Genomic DNA, 18,660 nt, shown 5'->3' with positions numbered 1-18,660 from the left:
AATTTATTAAAAAATTAAATAAATAAAATAAATTAATACATTAGTTAATCATTCTTTAAAAATGAAACGCGTCTTTAGACTTTCACAGTCTGAGGATCTGAAGAGTCCTTAGAGACTTATAGATATACTAATATTGTGCTGATAGCTATAGGGGAAAAAATAGCATTAAATTGGGTTTTGGAAGTAGAAAGTCCTATTTCATAATCCAGATCCACACTGTGCTAGCACTGTGGTTTCCAGCACTTTATGTAACCTATATAAGACTCAGTTTCATCACTTTTAGAGAGAGAATTATAAACATTCATAAGGGTTGTGAGGATTAAATAAGATGACATCTCTGAAGTGTTTACTACAATGCCTAGCACATTGTAGTCACTAAATGATAATGAAAACTGCTGTTACAGAGGTGGAGAAAGAGATTATATTTGAAGCGAGGAGCATGAATGCAGGAGACTGTATTATAACCCTCTTTACTTCCTGTAAGAGGGATGTGTAACTAAAACTTCTGATATGTATTGAGGACTGTTCCTCTGAATATTAAGAGCTGATTTCATGGTCATCAGGGCTTAAAGAAATCCACAAAAGGCAAGAAGTCTTTCTTACTATTATTTTTTGGGCCACCGAAAATTTTAACTTTTGCCAGATTGACTAGCAGTAACATAGACTGTTCATACTGAATCCAATTTGTTAAAATCTCAACCCATGTCCAGTTGAGTTTAAAAACGTATAGATCTCCATCATTAGTCTTTGCACACATCAGCTATTGCCTTAGAACAGGTGTCAACAACCCAGGGCTCAGCTCCTGGTCTAAATCCTGGGTTTTATACAACTAGTGAGCTAAGAATAGTTTGTACATTTTTGAATGGAGAAAAAAAAATTAAAAGGGAGGATATTATGACACTTGAAGAATTATGTTTCAAGGTCCATAAATAATGTTCTGTTGGAACCCAGCCTCCGCAGCACAGTTTTGATAGAGTTGAATGATTATGAGAGACTCTATGGCCAGCCAAGCCTAAAATATTTCCTATCTGACCCTCTATGGAAAGGGTTTGCCCACCCTTACTTGAAAACAAAGGATCACCTTTATTTTCACACCCCATAGGAAAGGATGGCTCTCTCTGAAACTTCCCTACCTGCTCCGCACCGCACCCCGCCTCCCGAGTGTGGGGTCCCTTCGTATTGCGCATCCAGACACCACACAGGAAGGAGACTTTGTTAGCTCAGCTCATCAGTGTGATGCTCCAAAATAATGTCATGTTTCAGGGGCCAGATCCTAATTTGCTCCACTTGTAAAAATGCCTCAGAATCACTACAATTGACTTTAAAACTGCAGACATTCTCCTTATTGTGATTTAACTAATTTAACCTGACTTTTCAAGAAAATGAGCTACATTAAGAAACAGCTTGAAAGAGCACCTAATGCTTGTGCCAAATAGTGCACTGTTCCTCCACTTGATATGCATCTTGAAAGAAAGTCAATTTTCTTTTTAGCTTGGCTAAAAAAAGAGAGAAAGAGATGTATTTGTTCTCAGGCTCCATGAAACACTGGAATGAGTAAGTCGCCGTTATCATTTATTTGTTGATAAACTTCAGGGAGAACAAAAATGTAATACTCAGAGAGAAAATTAGCATGTCATTTATTGGACCAGATAGCTCTCCTGAGATATGCCTGTGATTTTTGTTTGGGTGTGTGTGTGTGTAATTCTTTGACTTCCTCACCTCCATTTTCAGTGCCCAACACAAATGCAAAAAAGTGCAATGCAAGTGCTTATCCACAAATGCACCTTTCCATTTCTCATTTTCCAAGTAAATCAACAAATTTGAACAGATGACAGAGCCAGTGAATTGCTACACAATACCACTGCTCTCAATTAGCATCTCCTCTGGGCAATCCAGCTGAAATAAGTTCCCTTTGACTCTGGGCGACATCTTAAGGAAAGCAAGGTGTAAATTGATGAAAGGGAGAGGAATCCTTCCGACGGGGCTTGTTAGGATAACATCTAATTGGCCATCTTTTCTCTCCTATGTATCTCTTAAAAGAAGAAGCCAAGAGTCCTTAAAAGATTTCCCATTTGTTTTCAAGTAATCACTGTTTAGGCTGATTGGAAACGCTGCTCTGTGATGGTGAGTGAACCTTGAGCATTGTATCCTGCACGAGAAGTGAAGCACCACCTCTCTGAAGAGACTGCACCCTTGCAAGATGAAAACAATTAAAATGCTCTTCCAGGCACTGAAACAAATACTAAAGTCCTAAATGACAAATTCACCAAATACACACACACACACACACACACACACACACACACACACACAGAGGAGACAAGGGCATTTACACATACATATCTAACTGAAGAACACTGGATATTTGCAAACTAATCCCATGAATTTAGACAATCCCTTGAGTTAGTGAGAAATGTAAAAATTAAAATGCTGCAAGTGGGTCTCTCCATAGCTTACTCACTCCATCTTAAGAGAAATGGCATTTAGACACTGTTTTCCTCAGACTTAGAGCCAGGGGAGAAAAAGCATTTTACAATTTCCAAGCTGAAAATAAGAGCCACAGTATAGAGATAGATCAGCTGATAAAAGTAATGCTGACCAGGAAGCTTTTAATTTATTTTCAAAATCTTTTATCAAGCTATAGCCTATTATAGAAAACGGTGGCTTTTTAAATTGGATTTCCCTCAAGCTGCAAAAGTGAGTTTGTTATTCTGGCACTATCTCTTCTGAGGTAGCCCCAGGATTATTAACCCTCTACCTTGGGAAACATAGACAGTATCCCAAACCTGAGTTCTAAGCGGAGCTGGCATCTGCAAACCTCTATTATAGAGAACCTGGCAGAGTGCGTGTTTCTTAAGTCAACCTACAATTATTGAGCCCTACTAGGTGCTGTGGAGACACCAGCAAACAAAACAAACAAAAACCCTTACCACTGAGGAGTTTAACTTCTAGTTGAGGGATATAGATAACAGACAATAAACATAGCAAATAAGTAACTAACACAGTATATTCAAGATGATCATTGCAATGGAAAAAATAAAGCAAGGTGAGAAGGATTGAAGTGGGGGAGGGGGTTATAATTTTAAAAGTAGTAATCAACAATGTAGGACTCATTGAGAAGGAAACATCTGAATATCTGAGGGGTCAATATCTCGGAGAAGAAAGATTTAGGCAGAGAGAACAGCCAGTACAATAGCCCTGAGGTTGAAATGTGCCCAGTATGTTTGAAAAATATCAAGGAGGCAGGGTGGGGGGTGGGGTAGGCATAGATTGACTGAGGGTAAATGTAGTAGGCAATGTACAAATTAAGGGAGAAGGGAGCAGATCATGGAAGGGTTTAGTGTAATAATCTGAAAAAACAATAAGGACCCATTGTTAGATTTTGAGTAGAGCCATATTTGTGATGGAGTTGTAGAAGATACTACGTTGATATGGCATGAGTATTTTAGAAGCTGAAATTTACTCTCATACGTGAAGCATGACTTGTCTCATATGAGATGGGGCACTAGAAGATATTACAGTTAAAACTCCTTGTTTCGAACACAGGAGAACTGACTAGTTCTAGGTTTGCTGTGTGGTAAGTGAGTCATTTAATTTCTCTATTCCTCCAAGAGGTTGTAAAGAATAATGTTACCTTCCACGTATGGTTTGCGAAACTGGGGAGATAATGGAAGAAAAAGTGTCAGATCAATATGGGGAGTCTTATAGCTAAAGAGTTGATGATGATCTTGTGTACATTCTGGTTGTCACAACGATTATAGTCCTTTCTCTCAGGAGCCAGAGTGTCTATGCTGAGGCTGGAAAGTCAAATTTTCAGAAGATCATTATAGTTGTAAGAATGATAGAATATAAAGTATGTGTAAGAATTTTATAGTGATAATGTAGAAGAGGTGCTGACAGGAGGCCACTATGATAGATGTCAGATCAGTCTATCAGATGCAAAACTCAGAAGTGGTATGTAAAACGTTGGGGAGGCTCAATCCTAAATCAAGTGTGTCACCAATCAAGCAGTGACAATGCTAGCTCCTGGGAAAGCTAAGAAAGAGAATAAGAACTGCCATGACGAAAATGTCTGATTTTGTCTCTTTCCACCCCTGCTCAGGCAGGAAAACAGATTTCTGTTAGCTGAAAAATTAAGCGGAATCAGATTTTTTTTAATGTCAAAAATGAGAGTGAAATGTTTTCTAAGACAAAAATGATATGAAAAAATAGATCAGTATGCATAAATAAATGTGGTAGAATAACGTAGATGGCCTACAAATAGACTCTCTTATATAATAAGATTTTTTGTATAGCCAAAGTCCTGCAGGTCATATTTTATAGAATACAATTATGGAAGACAAGTTTGCTCCATTAAGACACTTTCTCTGGGAAGCCTATGATTTTTTAAAAAGCAAATAAGTTAGCTGTATGTAAAAGCATTACCCCAACTCCCATATTGGAATAAAATGAATAGGTTTACAGATATCTTCTCCTAAAAGGAGGTCTGGTGGGATACTTACATAAAATAGAAACATACTGATGCTAGAGGATAAAGACTGAGGAAGTATTTCCCAAAGTGGCTTGGTGATAATTTTTCATTAAAGGAGTATAGAGGTCTGAAGTCAAGTATTATTTGGGACATATCATGCTTCAAAAAAAGGCCAACTAGGTAATAGGGTACAATGGTAGGACATTTAAAGGAGGGATGTAAGAACAGCAAGAACTATATTGTCCAACACAGGGAATATAGCCAACATTTTGTAATAACTATAAATGGAATATAACCTTTAAAAGTTGCGAATCACTATGTTGTACACCTGAAACTTACATAATAGTGTACATCAACTAAACCCCAACAAAAGAAAAAAGAAAAAAAAGAAGTTCAGTAAAAGCGCCAACTCAAAGTGGCACAATGCAAAGGGACATAGAATCCCAAAGAGAACATTCCTTATTTTATGGTTTTGCTGAAGATACACGTGTCATAGCTTATGGGAAAAAAAAACTATTTTGTGTTCATTTACTTTTAAAGCATCTGGTCTCCTCTTTTGCAGCTGTATAAGCTGAGACTCTAAGAGGTTAAGTGATTTACCTCAGGCCATAGAGCCAAAATTGGGTCTTAAATTCAAGTGTTCAATCAAAGTAATATTCCTTAACTTCTAAACTTCTAAATAGCATGAAAAGAATAAAAGATTCTTACAATAAATTTTTAATACTCTCCTCTCCTTTTTGACAAATTATTTCTAATGGCTTTTGCCATGGGAGTTGAATTTTTCTTCTTTGGAAGACAATCTCCCAGTTTCTAAGCAAAAAATTCTTTGTACCTACCAAGTGTTCTATACATGCAAGTGGGCTGAATATTTGATCTATGTTTTACTTTTTTTTACTTTCTCTTATCATTTTCTCATCAATAAATTTTTATCAGCATTTATAGATCTGAGACAATTATAAAGATGATGTTAGGAAGATATTATGACAATATAGAGTGGAAAGCGTAGCTGGATGATAAATTTAGATCTGATATGAGAAATAAAGCATGAGACAATAATTCAAAGTTAACAATCTCAACAATGCGGGACGAAAATATGATACACAGATAAATACATATACAGACACACAGATGACTGCAAGTAAAACCTATGACAATCAAATAAGTTCTGCACTCTTGTTAACAGTATCGTACCAATGTCAATTTCCTGGTTCTGATATTGTGCTGCGGTTACATACAATGTCACCATTGAGGAAAGTGGGGTGAAGGATTAACAGACTGTATTATTTTTGCAACTTCCTCTGAGTCTACAATTATTTTTAAATAAAAAGTTAAAACAAAAAGTGTAATTCAGAGGAGGGATCCATAGGCCTCTTCAGACTGCCAATGGGGTACATGGTACAAAAAAGGTTAGGAACCCCTGGCCTAATGCTTCTTGTTAAACATAAGAAGAAGAAAGGCCCAAGGACAGGCCTGAGCATTCTCCTTAGAGCTCCTCCCAGTTGACAAGATTCAAACAGATCCATTTTCAGGAATCTTTGAGAACCTTTCTTTATCTGTACAGTGATTCATTCACAAGACCCACTCTGATCCAGAAGAATACCAGGGAACTTTTGTAGTGTTTTTGCTGAATGTCTGCACACTATCTTTATGAACCTCTCCCACCCCTATCCTCCCTAATTTCGTAAGGAGCTAAAGGTAAATGAGATCACGTCAGCAAGAACTGATTATACAAGGTAAAAAGAAAACAAATCAAAAAAATGTGATTAGTAGAACTGATCCTCTTTACTTTTTCCACCTTGTTAATTTTTTTTTTTTTTTTCCAAGAGTAAAGACAGAATCAGGAGCATGGCTTGTTATAGAAGATGTAGAAAGTATTTTTCTCCTTCATTTTATGAAAAAATGTAAGTATTATATTAAGAAATGTGAATGGGTCACATATTTTACTTATTGATATGCATTACATATTTTAAAAATTAAATGTTAAATCTCTAACAAATTACATTTAATAATTAAGTCTATTACTAAGGTAATGTGATCTGAAGAATGTGATTTTAAAAACTATTTTTGCAAATAATGCCAAGTATATAAAATAATGTTTGGAATATCTATGCATACCAAAAATGAAACTATGGACATATGGATTGTTTACTCTTGAAGGGGTTGCCAAAGGAACCTAAATATCTTCAAATAATTTTTCCTTAAGCTGCAACAACAGAGTATAGCTCTGTACTTCAAACATGAAATGTAACTTTTGGAATTGAAGCTTAGCTTATTTGACCTTTGAAAGAAAGAGAACAAATTTCAGAATCTCCACGATGAAATCATTCTACTCAAACAGATTCATACCCTTTGGTGTAAAATGGGATGCACTTTGAAAAGCATCTCGGAGTCTTTTTTTTTTTTTTCCTAATTAAAATTAACTGTGAATCCAGAGAACATTCATTAAGCTCAGAAATAGTCCAGGCTGGTTACTGTAACAATACCGTCATGGAAATTGTATTAGTTTGCTAGGGGTGCCACGTAACAAATCACCACAAACTGGGTGGCTGACAAGAACAGAAATGTATTCTCTCATGATTCTGGAGGCCAGAAGTTTGAGATCAAGGTGTCTGCAGAGTTGGTTCCTTCTGAGGCTCTGAGGGAAAATTCATCCCTGCCTCTCTTCTAGCTTCTGGTGGCTGTCAGTTATCCTTGGCACTTCTCAGTTTAGGGCTACGTAACTCCAATCTCTGCCTCCGTATTTTGTTTTCTCCTTTTGTATCTCTGTGTCTCCAATCTCCCTCTAGCATTCTCTTACGAGGACACCTGTCATTGTATGTACAGCCTAACCCAAATCCAGGATGGTGTCATCTCAAGACCCTTTTCCAAATAAGGTCACATTCACAATTCCAGGGATTATGACTTGGGCATATATTTTTTTGGAGGCCCTAGTCAACCCACTACAGCAATGATCTATTTTAAAAGTAAACAGGGAAAAAAATGGTAACCTCTGCACAATCACAAATAATATGGGCTTAAGGTTTGGCCACATGGTAATAGTAGTATCACCCTACACATATGCAGGTCTTCTTAATAGTTTCAAAAGTGTTTTAAACTATTCACTTTCTCTTCAATATTTATAACAACCATTAAAGATAGTTTTATCCTTATCCTCATTTTATAGATGGCAAAGCTGATGATAAGAACAATTAATGATTTATCAAAGCCAAACCAAAAGCGGGTGGTAGGACATGTCAGAATTTAACTCAGCCTTGGAATCCAGGTTGTCTAATTCCAAGATGAATGCTCTAACCTATGAGAACCTGTCTACTTGGCATCTGATACAATGACAGGACATAAAAGAAGCTGATGTCTTAATATGGTCAGGTAAGTGTTGCCAATAATAGAGTTTGAGCAAAATACAGACAGAAATCATTCAGAACGTTTCTTGCAATAACTGGATCATATTATGAAAAGAAATTGTGATCCATGTCAACAAAATTGCTGATAAAGTCTCAGTAAAAGGCTCATTTTGTTATTTTCTTTTTTTTTCCTTTTATGTACTTTTTTTAATGTTAAAGTATACATAACGGAGAAAATGGTGAATGTCTGGATAATTTAGTTCAAAAAGGCGGAACTACACTTTGCAGGGAAAAGCAGTTCTGTTCACCTCTGTATTTCTACCTCTCTCTTATGCCTTGCTGCAGGATTCCTTCCTTACCTCCTGGACAAAGCTGATGCTATATTTATCATGTGCGATTCAGAAAAGAACCACAGATAACATGTTTTTGACACTTACAAGATTGTGTGAGATGTCGGCAGGGAAGATTTCAGTTCTTTGATGCTTTTGGAAATCCTGCGTTTTCCACTGCAATCGAAATAATGGCCCTGGTGCCTTGCCATCTCTGAAAGTCATATGAAGCTGAGTTGTTCAAATCTTAAATTTGTACCTCTCTAGATCAGAACATTCCAAATAATATAATGAATCTATCTAAACCTGCATTCATCTTGCACACAGCAGGCTGACTAGATGAAAACAGGAAGTATCTATTAAGTTCTGCTCTAGAAGCATTCTACAATGAAGTGAGTTCATTGGAGTTGATTTCTACAGTCAGCTACATTAATCACTAGGTTCTTGGCTGCTGTGTTCTGCATGCTTGCTGCCTAATACGTAAAAAAGGCTAGGTAAATCTCACCAATTCCTTGACAAGCAGCCACAGTTTTTTATTCTTTATTACAGAATAAAAATCCCTCTGAGGAATGGATTTTTTTTTTGATCACTTAATGTCAAGCAAGTCAGAAGTATTATTTCATAATGTACCTTTCACTGCTTAAACATTAAAAATGGTGAGATGCAAAACAATATGGAACACATTATATGCAAAGGACAAGGTGAGAAACTTACAAGGATATGGAGAGAGAAGTAGCCTCAGCAGCAATGAGGAATTTGCCTTCCTTCCTCTTTCCTTCCTTCCCGTGGAGAAGGAAAAATAATTTTCCTTCTTCCCTTCTAGGTTTTAGCTGAGCCCCCTCGAGATAAAAAGACATATTAACAGGAGAAAAAGGAACAGAAATTCAATTACATGTATACCTCCTGTTTATAAGGGAGAGACCAACGAAAGCTGACTAACTCCTGAAATGGCCCAAGCCACCACCTTAAATATCATCTTCAGCTAATGACAAAAGAAAGATGTTGGGGAGCGGGGTGTTGGAGGTGGGAGAAGGTCTGTTAATGGGAGGTTATCAGGCAAAGCACAGTAAACAACGGTATGATTGTTACGTAGATTGAAGTCCGTGCCTTCTCCATCATAAGAGCTCCTAGAGATTTAGTTGCCCTTCTCTCACTGGAACTGAGAGGGAGACACCCTTGCAAAGGGAGATTTCCCTTACAAATGTAAATGTCTCTTATAAAAGGGTAACTTCTACTTGATTCTCAGAGCTTCTCCCAAGTCTGCTGTTTTTAAAAAATACTCAGCTCAAAATAATCCTTATGCCAAAGAGGCGTATTTTGAGGTGGCAAATTCTGCTTTCCTTCACCTCCCTCCCTCTGTCCCTCTTTCTCTCCCTTCCATCTCTCTTTCCTTTCTCCTTCCTTCCCTTCTTTCCTTCTTTTTCTCTTCCCTTCCTTCCTTCATCTTCCTTACTTCTTTCTTCTTTCATTCATTCTTTTTAATTTCTTTCAAAGTAATGTAAATGTCATGATTTACTCTAGAAGTCTGCCTCTAGCCATGAGACATATGGAAATAAACTTGGATGATTCACATTCAATTGGATGGTCCTTTATAGTGTAAAGAATGTTACGATAATGTGACACTATTTTCATTCTTTTATGTATTCATTCAACAATGTCTAGGATTACTTAACTATGTGTCAAACAGTGAACTAGACATTAAAGATTCAACAATGAACAAGATATTCAGGAAGCTCAGACCCTATAGGGAAACCAGAAAATTAAGAAGGAAGACAACAAATTAAAAAAAAAAAAAAAAAAAAAATCAGATCCAGTTCTGATTTGAGACCTGAAAGAACCGTCTGCTATTACAGAGAATAATAGGATAGAGTAGAATGGCCAAATTTCCATATTAGAGTCAACTATATAGAAAATGCAATTCTATGCTATTTGGCATAAGAGAATAATGAGCCCAGGATAATCAGTTACTCTAGTTGATGAAACAACTCTTTGAATGCCAGACGACATCAGTATCACTCACCTAAAGGAACATAAAGCCATATTCTAACAAATGCAGGTTGAGTATTATTTATATGCAAAGTACTGGCTATTCACTATACATGATACAAAGTTGAGTAAGCTCTAGACTCTTTCATTTGTGAATTTGTAATTTAAAAGAGGAAACATACACAAATAACCACACTGTAAAAAGTCAACTATGGTAAATGTGGTATGACTAGTAAAAAAAATGGCTGCAGAAGATGAAAGGAAAAATTCTTTTAGAATATGAATCAGAGTATGTCACTCCTCTGCTTAGCTCTTTCTTTCCTCACTCAGTATAAATGTCAAAGTCCTTGCAATGAACTTCAAGGCTCTACACATTTTGGCTGCTATTATATATTTGACCTCGTCTCCTACTATTGGGTTGGCCAAAAAGTCCGTTCGTGTTTTTCTTAAGATATTATGAAAAACCCGAACGGACATTTTGGCCAACCCAATACTACTCCCCCTAGCTCACCCCGCTCAGCCTGTAAGGGTTCAGAGCAAGCCTTCCCAAAATGTGTCACTTTTGCATGAGGATTATTTTGAGATAAAGGCAACTGAGACCCTATGGGTTCAAGAGAAACCATTGCTCCTCCCTTAACTACAGAGAAAAATTTAAATTGGGGATTTTTCCCAGGAAAGAGTAATTACCTGAGATAAATTGTATGTAAGTGGCCCCATCTATACATCAGGACAAACATCTAATTACCAAACATCTGCTTTTCTTATCTTCTTGTGAATGACCCTCCTGCCCTTGGAAGCCCCACACCCCTAATCTATTCCTTAGCTCAGGATGGCATATATACCACACTTTACCTTCCTGTCTCTAATCTCTCATGTATATGGGGTCCCCATATGTACAAAATTAAACTTGAGTTTCTCTTGTTAATCTGTCTCATGTCAATTTAATTCTTAGACCGGCCCAAAGAACCTAGAAGAGTAGAGGAAAGTTTTCTTCCTCTCCAACAAGCCACACAGGACTGCTTGTTGTTTCACAAATCACCAAAGACAATCCCACACTAAGGCTTTGGAACTCTCTTTCCTCCAAATACCCACATGGCTCACACTCTCACCTCCCTCAAGACTCGGCTCAAATCTCATCTTCAAAAGAGGTCTAATGACTCCCTTATTCAAAGTTGAGATACTGTCTCCAAGCCACCTTTTTCAAATTCCTTTGCCCTACTCTAATGTTTTCTTTATTCTATTGTATTTATTATCTTCTGGTGTACTGTGAAAGTTACTAGGGTATCATGTGTGCAGTTTATTGTCCATTTCTACCAACTAGAATGTAAACCCCATGTGGATAGGGATTTTTATCTGTTTCATTCCAAGCATCAGATCAATAGCTGAAACACTCTAGGTACCCAATAAATATCTACTGAATGAATTAATGAGTGATCAGCTTTGATTGGATGGTAAAGGCAGTGGAAGGAAATCAGTAGTGACTTAATGTCTGAGGTGGTACCTTGATAAAGAAGAAGATAAAGATGATAAAGAAGACTTAGATAGGAAGGGATGGTCTTCCTGACTCATCTCTTCCACTTCAGATTATTATTCTTTCAGCATGTGGAGAATAGTTCTCAAATACAGATAAGTTCTTAAAATTTCTTTACGTAACTTGTACACTGGACAAGTATGACTCATAAGATGTGATCATAACACAATTTTATTTTAGTCTCCCATTGTTTTTGGAATGTATTTAGTTGTTTCTTTTCTACCAAATGAAAACTCAATCTTATGATTCTTTTGGTCATTCGAAGAAAATGGTCACTTCAAATGAAAGTTACTACCATAGTTTTATAAGTAAAATATGAAGTCCAACTTGATTTAATACTGACATGTATCCTTTCTTCCCACCCAAAAGATCCACTGTGGGGAGGTGAGGCAGAGAGGAAGAGGGAGCTGACAGTAAGGGAAGGAGGATGGTTGAGCTCCTCTCTCTCCCAGTTGGAAAATATTAGTTTCTGATCACAGTAGAGTTAAACCCAGGAAGGGCAGAGCAGAAGAGAAGAGAAGACAGACCTTACTGTCCTGAGCCACACTCACTGGGCTGGTCAGCTGTCTAGAGCAGACCCTTACCCTCATTAGCATTTTCACTGGCTTTCAGGAATTTGCTCAATCACTGACAATCTTTCAACTGTGGTTCCCTAAACCCATACAAAAGAATCTCTATTCTGAGGACCCAATTACTCTCTCCACCACCCACATCATCCAGATTCCAGAAACTGACACCTGTTTGTTCCTGCAGGCAGCCCTTTACACAAGATCTAAGATGATTCTCATGGACTTCCTTGAATTCCTGACCTACCTGTGGCTCATGGAAAACACTCAAGCATTCATCATTCTTTGCCACAACAAAATCAGCTTCTTTGCTCTAGCTATTAGAATAGTTATCCAGTCATTTTTTTCCCACTTTTAAAATTTTGAAAGTAGGAGTCAACGATCTGTCCACTCTGTCTGTCTCCCCAAAATTACAGAAGATGCCTATCAAAATATTGGAGTGGTCTTAAGACTCCCCCCCGTTTTCTGTACTTTAGGTGAAGGAAAAGCATCCCCAACTTTCCCTATGGTAGGTGGAACCGAGGTTCACATTATAGCTTTCCTCTCCACTCTCTCTCAATCTCCACTTAGTGAACCTTGTGTACTCTGGATAATCTTTTGACCAGCTTAAGAGTTGCAAACCTGGCTTGTGACCAATTCCTGTTTGTTCTGTAGGGTGGTCTGTCTCACTGCTTATTTCAGTACCTGAAAGCTTCTGAAGAAACACATTACTGGAGTTGAGTGTTAAGAAGAACAACCTGATAATATTACTCAGGTCGCTTTGAAGTAGGACAAGACCAAGGAGCTGTTCATGGAGTAAATGTATAACATGAGAAGGAACGGCATACATGTAAAGGGAACACTACATGGAACACTGGGGAACTGGGAACTCTGCCTTTTAAAAAGGGTAAAAAGAAGAGTGAAAGATACTCTGATTAATCCTGGATGACTGGCAGAATTATAATATAACTGTTATGGGACTTCAGAAGAAGATGATGATTCTTAGTCTAGGTTGGACATGTTAATTGAATGTGAGAAGTGAGACACTGTTAAGATTTTCAGGAGGAAGACTAAAGCACTGGCAACTTGAGGGGATGCTCTATGAAGGATGTGGATGGAGAACTGTGACAATTTGTGACAAAACCCAGAGCACTATATAATTGTAATACTATAATTTACAATAATTGAAAAACTATATGAAATGTACTCTTTTTTTAAAAGATACTTACCAAAAAAAAGTAAGCAGCATATAAGAAAACGTTTCAATACAAGAACAGCGTCTGACTCGGTAGAGTCACATTATCCTTAAAAAATAGAAGAAAAACAAATCAGTGAAACATTGCCTCTATGAAATAGAAACAGATGACAAAGATGAGGAAAAACTGTTGATAAACAGCACACTTATTGAATTAAAAAACAAACACTTTAGTCTGAATCAATAATTAGCAAGCCTGACATCGCCGAAAATTTAATTAGTGACTTACAGGGCAGGACTTAGAATAAACTGAGGAATCCAGAGGAAAAGGGCAGAGAGAGTACACTGAGAGGGAAAATGAGGAAAATGGCAAGACAAATGCAAATGCAGCTTACGTAAGAGAGATTTCCAAAAAGAAAGCAGACTAGGTAGACTGTAAACAATAATCAAAGAGAAATCCTAGAAAATCATCCAGTTTTTAAAAATCTGTGTTTTGATATTGAGAGACTAGCAATGTTCCAAGCAAATTAATAACAAAAGCAACACAACAACAACAACAAACTAGCCTGATGACATTGGCAAATTCTAAGCATAAAGAATGCTTCAAACACAGTAAAAGAAATAAATATGATGGCCCAACGCTCCTTTCAAACAACAAATGCCAAAGCATGAGGGAACAATATCCCTAGAGGTTGAAGGGAAAGATTAAGACTAATGATTTCTACATTCTGCCTAGCTGCTCTTCAAATGTGAAGGTGATACCTGCATAAAGCGTCATAAAATAGACCATGATTTTGAAAAAGTTTCTCTAAAAAGATTCATAAGTGATTGATGAATGTAACAAACAAGTGCGAGGATGGCAAACTGTGGGAGGAAAGTCTGGTGATAGGCATTGAAAAGAGTTAAACATACAGAAAGTATTTACATAGAAATCATTTAAAATGTGGCAAATGTGTTTGCAAAAATATTAGGCATGCACAGTTCTTATTTAAAGACATTTTAAACATTGTTTTAAATGAATATATCACCTAAAACCAGGCTAAGTTTGAAGATCACAGAAGCTTTAAATTCCTATATTCCAAAGTACTAAAGAATCTTCATTCAACATGGAAAATAAGGTAGGTAGGTAGATAGACAGACGGACAGATAGATAGGACAAATTATTTTTAAAATTTGGATTAGAAATAAGATACTAATTTCAAAATATGTACATAATATAAAAAACAACAGCGTCTTCACAAAACAAAAATATATAAAAGGAAGCAAAAGTAAATAAAAGGAAGCATCAAAATGTAAAATAGAGAAAGGGTAAAAATTTAAATAATAACTATAACATAGGAAGTATTCTATTATATGCTCTGCTTTCTTTGTGTGTGGCTTATCTCATTTAACCCTTAAAATTACCACATGAAATATACACTATTGTTATTTTCATCATAACAGATGGAAAAGTAAAGTATGAGGAAGTGAGGTAACTTGCCCAAGGTCACGCAACTAGTATATGGTGAGTCCAGGATTAGAAGCACATGGTCCTGGTCAGAGCTCACTCTTAACCTCCAAATTATGCTCCCTGGAACCTACACACATGCACATATGCAAACAAAATATATACATTCATACCAAACACATTCACACACAATCATATGTGCATTCATACATACATATGTTCATACAGACACATATTTATACATATATATAAACATATACATATACACACACATGCATACCTAAATAAGATTAATAAAACACCATAGGTTTAAAACAATGAAAATTATTGAAATTTCTCTATAAAAAGGTAGAATTCTAAGATAAAACAGAAGAGTGAAATTTACTTCTAAGCTTCACCAAGTTCAAAAACCCATGCATAACTTAATCATTCTTCCTTCCCTCCAGTTTCAAGGGAAGAGGAGTTACAACTTTTATCTAAAGGCAATGCTCACATGTGCTCTGACATCCCTTTTTTTCTTTCGAAGTGACTTGTTTTCTAGATCATACTTTATTTCCCTCTTCTGAATCCTCCTTTTCACTAGTTATACAGTCTCTAGTTTCCCATTTTAAGAAGGAAACTCACCGATTCAATCCTGCTTCCCCTTTCTATTAGCTCAATACCACTCTCCTCTCTTCACAGCTGAATTCTGCCTTCAAACATTTCTTCATCTCCTATTGATGATTCAGTCCTGCACTCCCTACTCCAAAGTCCTCTGGCCAAGGTCACTCTATTGCTCACCTCTTAAAAAGCCACCTACCTCCTTTGGATAGCCTAAAAATTTTACTCCTTGTTATTATTTTTAAGAATAATAAATGTTACTTGAGATTTCAAAAATAAATATGACTGGAAAGAAACCAAAACAAAGGAATAATGTGCTGTTCATTTTTTTTTTTTTTTTTTTTGGCTATGTTGGGTCTTCGTTGCTGCACGCGGGATTTCTCTAGTTGCGGTGAGCAGGGGCTACTCCTCGTTGCGGTGCATGGGCTTCTCATTGCAGTGGCTTCTCTTGTTGCAGAGCACGGGCTCTAGAGCGCAGGTTCGGTAGTTGTGGTGCATGGGCTTAGTTGCTCCACAACATGTGGGATCTTCCCGGACCAGGACTCAAACCCGTGTCCCCTGCATTAGCAGGCAGATTCTTAACCACTGCACCACCAGGGAAGCCCTGTGCTCTTTGTTTTAAGCCATACACTCTCCACTCTTTCCATGGGCATACTCTTGGCCCTAGGAATCCTCAACTCGCTTTACCACCTCCACTCCTTTCTCTGCCTTGAGTTCCACTGCCTTAAATCCTTATATGTTGCCCCTCCCTGGGATTTTGTCTTAGAGCCTCTGTTCTACACACTTTCCTTGGATGTGCTTATCCATCCAGACACAAGGCTCCAATGAATATCGACCACACATGCTTATGACACTCAAATCCTGGTCTCCTGCTTAGGTCTCTTTCCTAAGCTCCAGACTCATATATTCAACCACTAACAAAATCTTCATTTAGATAAAATTCTTCCTCCTACATATCTCTCAAATGTTTCAGTTCTCTCCATTCCCAGAGCCACCACTTAGCTTAGGGCATAATTACTTCCCTTCTAGATTACTTGAATAGCCTCCTACAGTTTTCCCAGCATCTGATCTTGCATTTCTCCAAGTCTTCTCCACAATGCAACCAGAATGATCTTCTCTGAAGTGCCACTTTCATCTTTTCATTCCTTTGAAGAAAGGCTTTGATTCATGGTTTGTTTCTCTTTGTCCTTAGTATAAAGCCCAACTTTCTTTACACAGTTGAGAGGGTAATCATGTATTGTGTGGTGTTTACTGTTCTATTCCCTACCTGTTGCTCTGAGTTCTTCCTATTGTCCCCATTCTAGAAACCTTTTCCTACTCTTTCAATTCTAGCTCAGAGACACATTGCATGTTTTCAAAGCACACAGAATTTCCCCATTACTATGCTTATCAGTTGTACTATAATCATCTGTTTACTTATTTGTATCACCCACTAGACTATAAGCTCTCTGAAGGCAAGCACTGGGCCTGTCTTATACACCATTATATCATTAGTACAAGACACAACATTGACACAAAAATAAATATTATTTGAGGGAATTAATGAATAAGTGGATGAAAGGAAATGATACAAAATGGTATGCAAATAGAATTAAAACTATGGGCAAATCTACATAAACAGAATTTTAAAACATCAGGAGTGACAGTATTAATAATAGACAATGTATGATCTAAGATTCATCAAATGTATAAAGTCACATTTTATAAATGAAAGCCATAATATAAATGAAGGCAATAGGGATGAATGTTATGCTCATATTAAATGACAACAATGTATAAAATATCTGTATTAATTCAAGGGTAACTGACAGATATACCATACCACTGGCAGATTTAGTATACATCATTATTTCTTATACTAAATAAAAATGAATAACGTGTTTTAACAATGTACTTGGTAGAATTGAGTTTATATATTTTTACCTTAAAAACACACAGTAAAAATTTTTAGAACCATGGAAACATTTTTTTAAAATAGATCAGAGATTACAAAGAAAACCAAAACCATTTATAATAACCTTACCAGTGGTTATTTTTGATGTTATGAGTCACTTTAATGACTTTATGCATATTACAAAATTTTTTACAGTAAGTAGATATTATTTCTATTGACAAAGGAATTAAGTTTAAATTTTTAAAAATTTGGACAAAAAAGGCAAAAAGAAAGAAGCGTACAGAATGGCTAAAGCAGATAATGACAGATGATACTGTTTGATGATTAGGAGATCACTGTAATTTTTGAGAGAGAACATTAGAAAAGATGCCAGGTCACATGGCACTCTGGAATAGTGAGAGAAAAGGAAGCAACAAGTCATAGCTCTTCTTGCAACAAGTTTGGTAACTAAAGAAAGGAGAGGGAAGCAGCTTGAAAGCGATCAAGGTTGAGGTAAGAATTTTATTTAGGATGAAGAGACATGAATTTTTTACTACAGGCAAAGAGAAGGGCGTCAATATAGAAGGATAGCCTGGGGATGGAGAGAGGTCAAAGTCTAAGGAAGTGGTTGAAAACAAATCATGCTTACAGTTGTGGACTGTAGAACGAACAAGGGAGGGAGGCTTCTTCAAAGCAAAAGGAAATGAAGAGTGAGATTATACATATGAGAAATAAAATATCGTCTGCCATATCAGTAAACAAAAGATGTCCCAGGCATCAGCAATTGCAGTCACTTGATGGTGAGCCCTGGGGAAACTTAGGAAGGAAACAAAGAATACCTGCCATCTAGCAGTCATCAGACTGCAGCCACCCCAAGGGTGCAGCTTGAGAAAACTCAGGATGTGAAAACACAGGATGCTGGCCCCAGATAGCTGAGGGTGCATACCAAAGGAATTATTTCAGTGAGTCCAGACTCTTGCATCTTCCTATACATAGAAAAGCACTAAATTCCTTAACTTATTTGGTTTTCTTTAATTAACAATAATCTTTTGTCCTTCCAACTATCTGCCCTTTGTTGCAAAACTCCTATATTTCCTAGCTCTCCTCTCACCTCTTCAGAGCAGTTTTCTCTGGTTACTTGAGATGCTTCCTCTAAGGCTTGAAGTCCTAAGAATGTCTGCCAAATAAAACATAACTCTCAACTTTTAGGTTGAACATTTTTTTCAGTTGACACATACATGGAGAACATTTCTAAGCGAAGGAGAAGGAAATAATTGAGAGCAGTGAAATCTGATCCAACAGACCATTCCAGTCTTCTGAATCAGGTGGGAGACAAGGTCAC

The 18,660-nt window shown here is 36.9% G+C and overlaps 1 long non-coding RNA gene across 1 annotated transcript in view; it reads right to left on the bottom strand.

Moving 5' to 3' along the window:
- The window catches only part of LOC137774996 (uncharacterized), a 62,666-nt gene that overhangs the window by 13,218 nt on the left and 30,788 nt on the right, over nt 1-18,660 (bottom strand). The window contains exons 3-5 of the long non-coding RNA XR_011075962.1: nt 13,433-13,507; nt 8,856-8,980; nt 8,250-8,355 (exon numbers count right to left, since the gene is read on the bottom strand). This is a non-coding gene — a long non-coding RNA (uncharacterized lncRNA). The remainder of the gene's footprint in view (nt 1-8,249; nt 8,356-8,855; nt 8,981-13,432; nt 13,508-18,660) is intronic.

The sequence above is a fragment of the Eschrichtius robustus genome, chromosome 13, assembly GCF_028021215.1.
Source record: "Eschrichtius robustus isolate mEscRob2 chromosome 13, mEscRob2.pri, whole genome shotgun sequence".
Classification (NCBI taxonomy): Eukaryota; Metazoa; Chordata; class Mammalia; order Artiodactyla; family Eschrichtiidae; genus Eschrichtius; species Eschrichtius robustus.
Note: the sequence above shows the minus strand (reverse complement) of the source record. Positions and strands in the feature narration are given on the sequence as shown.